Below are 9361 nucleotides of genomic sequence, written 5' to 3' on the forward strand. Positions count from 1 at the left end.
TAATGCCTATTATTTCACTGGTGATTGGTGGGCAGGGCCATAACGTCAGCACAACTCGGGTCTCTCTCACACAATTTTCCCCAGTGTGTTAATATTTTTGAGGTCAGCAGAGACAAGAATTCCAACAATTAAAAGAGGTCCTTAAAAAAAAAAAAGAGGTCCTTAATAGTATATGAAGGCCTTAAAAAGTTAAAGTAAGCTGGAAAATCCCATAGGGACGTCTTAGTGCAAGAAGAGTACTGTGGGGCCATTTCACTCCTCTCTCTGTTCAGTCTGGCTGGGGAAGCTGAGCGTGCCGATGAAGGAGCTGCAAAGACGTGCCCTTCTATTAAAACATTTCTTTTAAAAAAATTTACTTGGCTGCCTTGGGTCTTCGTTGCCTCAGGCAGGATCTTTCATCGTTGGGCACAGTCTCTTTAGTTGTAGTGCTCCAGCTTAAGTTGCTCCAGGGCATGTGGGATCTTAGTTTGCTGACCGGGGATGGAACCTGCCTCTGGTTTCTTAACCACTGGACCACTAGGGACGCCTCAAAACGTTTTGTTTTGATAAACAGAGCTACCTCCAGATTGTATCTTTTTTTAAAGGTTTCTTTATTTGTGGCTGTGCTGGTGTGTGGGGACTTCTCTTGTTGCAAAGCCCAGGGCTCTAGGGCTGGTGGGCTCAGTAGTTGTGACTCATGGGCTTGGTTGCTCCTGGGAGTGTTGGATCTTCCTGGGCCAGGAATCAAACCTGTGTCCCCTGCATTGGCAGGCAAATTCTTAACCACTAGACCACCAGGAAAGTCCTCCAGACTGGATTTTTATTGTTGATTAAACTGGTCTCTTTTAGAGGCGAACGTCTTCAGGGGTCAACATCTCTGAGAAGGAAGCAGAAGCCTGAAGGCTGAGACTGCGTAGGGAGACAAGATGCTGATGGCAGAGGAGAAATGACTCTGCTAGTATCTTCATTAGTATCATTGTTGTGTGTGCTGGGGCTCAGCCTTCAAAGTTGTGCAAAATATAATCTTAATAAAGGATGTGTATCCAGAGTACAGAAAGAATTCTTATGACTCAATAATAAGACAAACAACCCAATAAAAAATGAGCAAAAGATTTTGAAGAGACACTTCAGCAGAGATAGAGATGGCATATAAGCACATGAAAAGATCATCATTGCTCCTCATCATGAACTACCATCACACACCAGCTATAAAGACTAAAATGAATGAATGACAATATCAAGTGTTGACAAGGAAGTGGGGCACAGTGAACTCTCACACAGGGCTGCTGGGAATGCAAAATAGTTCAGCCCCTAGGGAAAAGTTGTGTATTTTATTATCTTTCTTTTTTTAAAAAAAGTTATTTCTTTTTTATCGAAGGATGATTGCTTTACAGAATTCTGTTGTTTTCTGTCAACCCTCAACATGAAACAGCCGTAGGTATACATATATCCCCTCCTGTTTGAACCTCCCTCCCATCTCCCGCCCATCCCACCTCTCTAGGTTGATTCAGAGCTCCTGTTTGAGTTTCCTGAGCCATACAGCAAATTCCCGTTGACTATCTATTTTACATATGGTAATATAAGTTTCCATGTTACTTTTTCCATGCATTTCACCTTCTGTATTTTATTTTCTTAAATTAACAAAGGTCCGTCTAGTCAAGGCTATGGTTTTTCCAGTGGTTATGTATGGATGTGAGAGTTGGACTGTGAAGAAAGCTGAACGCCAAAGAATTGATGCTTTTGAACTGTGGTGTTGGAGAAGACTCTTGAGAGTCCCTTGGACTGCAAGGAGATCCAACCAGTCCATTCTGAAGGAGATCAGTCCTGGATGTTCTTTGGAAGGAATGATGCTGAAGCTGAAACTCCAGTACTTTGGCCACCTCATGCGAAGAGTTGACTCACTGGAAAAGACTGATTCTGGGAGGGATTGGGGGCAGGAGGAGAAGGGGATAACAGAGGATGAGATGGCTGGATGGCATCACTGACTCAATGGACGTGAGTCTGAGTGAACTCCAGGAGTTGGTGATGGACAGGGAGGCCTGGCATGCTGCGATTCACGGGGTCACAAAGAGCTGGACATGACTGAGCGACTGAACTGAAATGACTAAACTAGACTTCCCTGTTGGTACGGTGGACAAGAATCTGCCTGCTAATGTCGGGGACATGGGTTTGATCCCTGGTCAGGGAAGATTCCACATGCCATGGAGCAACTAAGCCCATGTACCACACCTACTGAGCCCATTGTGGGCTCTAGAGTGCTAGAGCGCTAGGTAACAAGAGTAGGCCCTTCTCACTGCAACTAGAGAAAGCCCGAATGCAGCAATGAAGACTCAGTGCAGTAAAAAAGAAAATTAACTAGTTAAAACATTGAGGTATAGTGCATTTACTATATTGTTTTAGTTTCAAGTGTACAGAAAAGTGATTCATATATATATATATATATATACACACACATCTACTTTTTAGATTATTTTCCACTATAGGTTAATATATTATAGTTCCTTGTGCTATACAGCAAATCCTTCAGATCAGATCAGATGAGTCGCTCAGTCGTGTCCGACTCTGCGACCCCATGAATCCCAGCACGCCAGGCCTCCCTGTCCATCACCAACTCCCAGAGTTCACTCAGACATGTCCATCGAGTCAGTGATGCCATCCAGCCATCTCATCCTCTGTCGTCCCCTTCTCCTCCTGCCCCCAATCCCTCCCAGCATCAGAGTCTTTTCCAATGAGTCAACTCTTCGCATGAGGTGGCCAAAGTACTGGAGTTTCAGCTTCAGCATCATTCCTTCCAAAGAAATCCCAGGGCTGATCTCCTTCAGAATGGACTGGTTGAATCTTGCAGTCCAAGAGACTCTCAAGAGTCTTCTCAACACCACACTTCAAAAGCATCAATTCTTCGGCGTTCAGCCTTCTTCACAGTCCAACTCTCACATCCATACATGACCACAGGAAAAACCATAGCCTTGACTAGACGAAACTTTGTTGGCAAAGTAATGTCTCTGCTTTTGAATATGCTACCTAGGTTGGACATAACTTTCCTTTCAAGGAGTAAGCGTCTTTTAATTTCATGGCTGCAGTCACCATCTGTAGGGATTTTGGAGCCCAGAAAAATAAAATCTGACAGTTTCCACTGTTTCCCCATCTATTTCCCATGAAGTGATGGGACCGGATGCCATGATCTTCGTTTTCTGAATGTTGAGCTTTAAGCCAACTTTTTCACTATCCACTTTCACTTTCATCAAGAGGCTTTTTAGTTCCTCTTCACTTTCTGCCATAAGGGTGGTGTCATCTGCATATCTGAGGTTATTGATATTTCTCCTGGCAATCTTGATTCCAGCTTGTGTTTCTTCCAGTCCAGCGTTTCTCATGAGGTACTCTGCATATAAGTTAAATAAGCAGGGTGACAATATACAGCCTTGACGAACTCCTTTTCCTATTTGGAACCAGTCTGTTGTTCCATGTCCAGTTCTAACTGTTGCTTCCTGACCTGCATACAAATTTCTCAAGAGACAGATCAGGTGGTCTGGTATTCCCATCTCTTTCAGAATTTTCCACAGTTTATTGTGATCCACACAGTGAAAGGCTTTGGCATAGTCAATAAAGCAGAAATAGATGTTTTTTCTGGAACTCTATTGCTTTTTCCGTGATCCAGTGGATATTGGCAATTTGATCTCTGGTTCCTCTGCCTTTTCTAAAACCAGCTTGAACATCAGGAAGTTCACGGTTCACATACTGCTGAAGCCTGGCTTGGAGAATTTTGAGCATTACTTTACTAGCATGTGAGATGAGTGCAATTGTGCGGTAGTTTGAGCATTCTTTGGCATTGCCTTTCTTTGGGATTGGAGTGAAAACTGACCTTTTCCAGTCCTGTGGCCACTGCTGAGTTTTCCAAATTTGCTGGCATATTGAGTGCAGCACTTTCACAGCATCATCTTTCAGGATTTGGAATAGCTCAACTGGAATTCCATCACCTCCACTAGCTTTGTTCATAGTGATGCTTTCTAAGGCCCACTTAACTTCACATTCCAGGATGTCTGGCTCTGGGTCAGTGATCACACCATCGTGATTATCTGGGTCCTGAAGATCTTTTTTGTACAGTTCTTCTGTGTATTCTTGCCATCTCTTCTTAATATCTTCTGCTTCTGTTAGGTCCATACCATTTCTGTCCTTTATCGAGCCCATCTTTGCATGAAATGTTCCCTTGGTATCTCTAATTTTCTTGAAGAGATCTCTAGTCTTTCCCGTTCTGTTGTTTTCCTCTATTTCTTTGCATTGATTGCTGAAGAAGGCTTTCTTATCTCTCCTTGCTATTCTTTGGAACTCTGCATTCAGATGCCTATATCTTTCCTTTTCTCCTTTGCTTTTCCCTTCTCTTCTTTTCACAGCTATTTGTAAGGCCTCCGCAGACAGCCATTTTGCTTTTCTGCATTTCTTCTCCATGGGGATGGTCTTGATCCCTGTCTCCTGTACAATGTCACGAACCTCATTCCATAGTTCATCAGGCACTCTATCTATCAGATCTAGGCCCTTAAATCTATTTGTCACTTCCACTGTATAATCATAAGGGATTTGATTTAGGTCATACCTGAATGGTCTAGTGGTTTTCCCTACTTTCTTCAATTTAAGTCTGAATTTGGCAATAAGGAGTTCATGGTCTGAGCCACAGTCAGCTCCTGTTTTTGTTTTTGCTGACTGTATAGAGCTTCTCCATCTTTGGCTGCAAAGAATATAATCAATCTGATTTCGGTGTTGACCATCTGGTGATGTCCATGTATAGAGTCTTCTCTTGTGTTGTTGGAAGAGGGTGTTTGCTATGACCAGTGCATTTTCTTGGCAAAACTCTATTAGTCTTTGCCCTGCTTCATTCCGTATTCCAAGGCCAAAGTTGCCTGTTACTCCAGGTGTTTCTTGACTTCCTACTTTTGCATTCCAGCAAATCCTTGTTGCTTATTTTTTTATGTGTATTATTTTGTAAGTGTTTATCTCATACTTCTAATTTATTCCTCCCTCTCCCTCTCCTCTTTGGTAAACTGTAAGGTGTTTTTTTTTTTTTTTTTCCTATGTCTGGGAGTCTTGTTTCTGTTTTGTATATACATTCAGTTGTATTATTTTTTAGACTCCACATGTAAATGTTTGTCTCCTTCTGTCTGACTTACTTCAGTAAGTGTGATAATCTCTAGATCCACCCATGTTGCTGCAAATGTCAATATTTCAATCTTTTTAACAGCTGAGGAATACTCCATTGTCTACACACCACATCTTGGAACAATTGTCTGTTGATTGGACACTTGGGCTGCTTCCAGGTCTTGGCTACTGTAAATAGTGCTGCTACGAACACTGGGGTCCACGTATCTTTTTGAATTAGAGTTTTCATCTTTTCTGGGATATGCTTGGGAGTGGGATTGCTGGCTCATTTGATAAGTCTGTTTTTAGTTTTGTGGGGAAATTTCATACTGATCTGTTCTTACTGTTCTCGATGGTGGTTACATTCCCACTAACCGTGCAGGAGACTTTCTTTTTCCAGCGTGTATCATTTGTAGATTTTTTGATGACAGCCCTTCTGACTGGTGTGTGGTGACACCTCATTGTGGTTTTGAATCAGAATTCTCTGTTAGCGATGTTGAGCATCTTTTCATGTGTTTGTTGGCCATCTGTATGTCTTCTTTGGAGAAACATTTATTTAGGTCTTCTGCCCATTTTTTGATCGGGGTGTTTGTCTTTGATATTGAGTTTTACAAGCTGTTTATTTATTTTGAATATTAATCCTTATCAGTCACATCATTCACAAATATTCTCTCCTGTTCCCTAGGTCGTCTTTTTGTTTTGTTGATGGTTTTCTTTGTCATCCAAAAGCTTTTAAGTTTGATTAGGTCCCATTTGTTGATTTTTGCTTTTATTTCTTTTGCCTTGGGAAAATGATCTAACAAAATATTGCTACGATTTATATCCAAGAATGTTTTGCCTCCATTCTCTTCCAGGAACTTTAAGGTGTCGTGTCTTATATTTAGGTCTTTTAAGCATTTTGAGTTTATTTTTGTACATGGTGTGAGGGAGTGTTCTAATTTCGTTGAATTACATGTAGTTGTCCAGCTTTTCCAGCACCACTTGTTGAAGAGACTGTCTTTTCTCCATTGTATATTCTTGCCTCTTGTCACAGATTAACTGATCATAGATATGTGAGTTTATTTCTGCGGTCTCAGTTTGATGTCTGTGTCCGTGTTAGGGTGTGAAAAATGATGAGCAGTTCCACTTCTAGTCATTTACCCTTGAGAAATGAAGGTATAAGTTCACATGAAGACCTGTGGACAAAAACCTGCCTAAATGCAGCTTTGGTCATAATAACCCCAAACTGGGAACAATGTAGCTTCCACTCACATGGTTACTGTGGTGCCTCTATACAGTGAAACATGACTCCAGCAATGAGACTGGGACAAGCTCAGTTGTATACATGGCAGAATGGATGCATCTACAATAGCATTATGCTAAGTGAAGGGATTCAGACACAGAAGCTACCAACTGGATGCTTCTGTGACATTCTGTAGGCCATAGGCACTGAAGTAAGGACAGTCATCGGATCAGTAGTTCCCGAAGGATTCAGGGGAGGTGACTGCGGTGGGGTCTGAGGCAGCTTTTGGGGATAACAGAAACGTTCTATATCTTGATAGTGGTGGAGGTTACATGCTTAGTTACATGTTTAACAACTCATTGAATTGTACACTTTAAAAGATTTGATTGTGTACAGATTTTACCTCAACAAACTCAACTTCTTAAAACAGTTTTTATTTTTAAAAATATGTATTTTTGGTTGTGCTGGGTCGTTGCTGCGTGCAGGCCTTCTCTAGCTGCGGTGAGCAGGGGCTTGCGTTGCGGTGCCAGGCTTGTCCCGGCAGTGGCTCCCCTTGTTGCGGGGCACCGGCCCTCGACGCACAGGCTGTGGCTGTGGTAGTTGCAGCTGGCGGGCTCAAACGGGCGGGCTCGGTGGTTGTGGCGCACGGGCTTAGCTACTGTGCAGCTCGTGGGATCTTCCCGGACTGGGGATCAAACCTGTGTCCCCTGCGTTGGCAGGCGGATTCTTATCCACTGTACCACCCGGGAAGCCCTCTAAACAGGTTTCGTCTCTGTTTTGTTTTAATCTTTTGGCCATGCCACATGGCATGCGGGATCTTCGTTCCCTGACCAGGATTGAACCTGTCTCCTCTGTAGTGGAAGTGGAGTCTTAACCACTGGCTCACCAGGGAAGTCCCTTCTGGAAGGTTTTCTTAAACATGTCTTTGATAATCTTCTTTCTTTTGTTTTCTCTTTCTTTCTCTGTGTGTGTCAGGAATTCCTGACATTTTGGATGCGAGACTCTCTGGTTTGGTCTTTTAATTTTCTCCTTAAATTTTCTCTCCTCATTTCTACCTCTGTCTTTTGGGAAATTTCTTCAGCTTGAGGAAATGATGATCCCGAGATGATCTTAATCAATTTCACGGCTTTAAATGCTGTTTACATGCTCATGACTCCCAGATTTGCGTCTCCAGCCGGGACCTCTCCCCTAAACTCCATATTCTTTTATACAACCAACTTCTCAGCATCTCTCGTTGCATATCTAATACGCATCTTGGCTTAATATATCCAAAGCGGAATGTCTAGTTTCTAACTGCCTGTGCTATGCCGAATAATGGCCCCCCAAAGATAAACACATCCTAATCCCAGAAACTGGTGGATATTACCTTATATGGCAAAATGGACTTGCAGGTGGGATTCAGTTAAGGCTCTGGAGACAGGGAGATGAGATGAGTCCTAAATGCCATCACACGTGTCCTTATGAAAGGGAGGGGAGAAGGTCAGAGGAGGAAGTAGGAGATGGGACTGCAAAAGCACGTGGGTGGAGTGAAGTGAGGGAGGGCCTCCAGAAGCTAGGAAAGAGAAGGACACAGCTTCTCAGAAGAAGTCAGCCCTGCTGACACCTTAGCTTTAGGCTAGTGAAGCTGGTGTCAAACTTCTGGCCTCCAGAACTATAAGAGAGGAAAAAAACCAGTGTCGTTTTAAACCACCGAGTTTGCAGTCATTTGTTATAGCAGCAATCAGAAACGGGTACATTTCGCACCTCACTTGCCTCATAGCCTTCCTCAGGTTGGCTGAGGGCAACCCCATCTTTCCAATAGCTCAGGAAAAAACTGCCAAGTGGTCCTTGGGTCCTCTTTGACCCATACCCTACATCCAGTCTACCAGAACACTCAGCTCTACCATGAAAGCATCTTTAGAATCTGGCCAGGTCTCACCCTCTCCATGCAACCCCCGGGCCAGGAAGGCCTCACCCTGTCCTTGGGTCACTGCCCTGGCCTCCAAAATGATCCCCTGTTTCTCTGCCTGTGCTTCCCACTGAACTACCCACCCTCCACCCTAGAGCCCATTCTCAACCTACCACCCAACATGATCCCTTTAAAATGAACCAGATCATTTCACTACTCTAAACCCTCACTTGCTCCATCTCACCCAGCCAGAGTCCCTGCAAGCCGACAGGGTGGGCACGAACGCCACGTGCCAGCCCCTTCGTCACCTCATGCCCAGCAGCTCTCCCCTTGTCTAATCCAGCCACACGCCCGCCGTGCTCAGTTATGCCAGCCACACTCTGTCTCAGGGCCTTGGCACTTGCTCTTTCCTCTTCTGGGAAGTCCTCCCAGATTCCACAGGACCAGAGCTGCCTGTGTCATTTGTGGGGACCAGTGGGACTCCTCATTCAAAAAGCAAAAAAAAAAAAAGGTATTATTAAATGGTCCAAGGTGTAAAATGTTTTCCTTTCTTCCAAGAGACAGTCTCTCTCTTGATCTGTCCTGCTCTTTTTAATTTGTCATTTAATGTTGTGCTCCCTGTAAGGACTGCTTCCGAACCTGCAGATCCTTACGAGACCCTTATGGGACTCCGGGTATACACACACATCACCAGCTGCTGAGTCTCCTCTGCTAGAAAGACAGTCTCCCCTTCCCATGGGCGACCCCCCAGGGGTTACCACCTCTGTTCAGAAACTATTCAGTACCTTGGCCCTGCCAAACCTCCTACAGAACATGCCTCGCAGCTGCCAGCCCGGGGCAGGGACTGCCACCTCCATGCCCAACCCTGGGACACCCTGGGATGTGCATGACCGTCCCTGAGCCTCCCTGAACTCCAGTTCCCACTGGGGGCAGGAGGTGTTAGCCACTGGGGTTGTGTGTGTGTATGTGTATGTAGCTCTGATGGGGTCCGGGGCGCCAGCCAGCGGAAAAGAGGGCAGCTGAGAGGCAGGGAAATGGTGGGCAGGAAGACTGAGCCTGGCTCCAAGCCCGGGGCATCAGACTCCACTTGTAACACACATTCAAGGGCAGAGTGATCAAGACTCTCAGGACAGCGGGCAGAGCGT

This window comes from Bos indicus x Bos taurus, chromosome 21 (assembly GCF_003369695.1).
Source record: "Bos indicus x Bos taurus breed Angus x Brahman F1 hybrid chromosome 21, Bos_hybrid_MaternalHap_v2.0, whole genome shotgun sequence".
Taxonomy (NCBI): domain Eukaryota; kingdom Metazoa; phylum Chordata; class Mammalia; order Artiodactyla; family Bovidae; genus Bos; species Bos indicus x Bos taurus.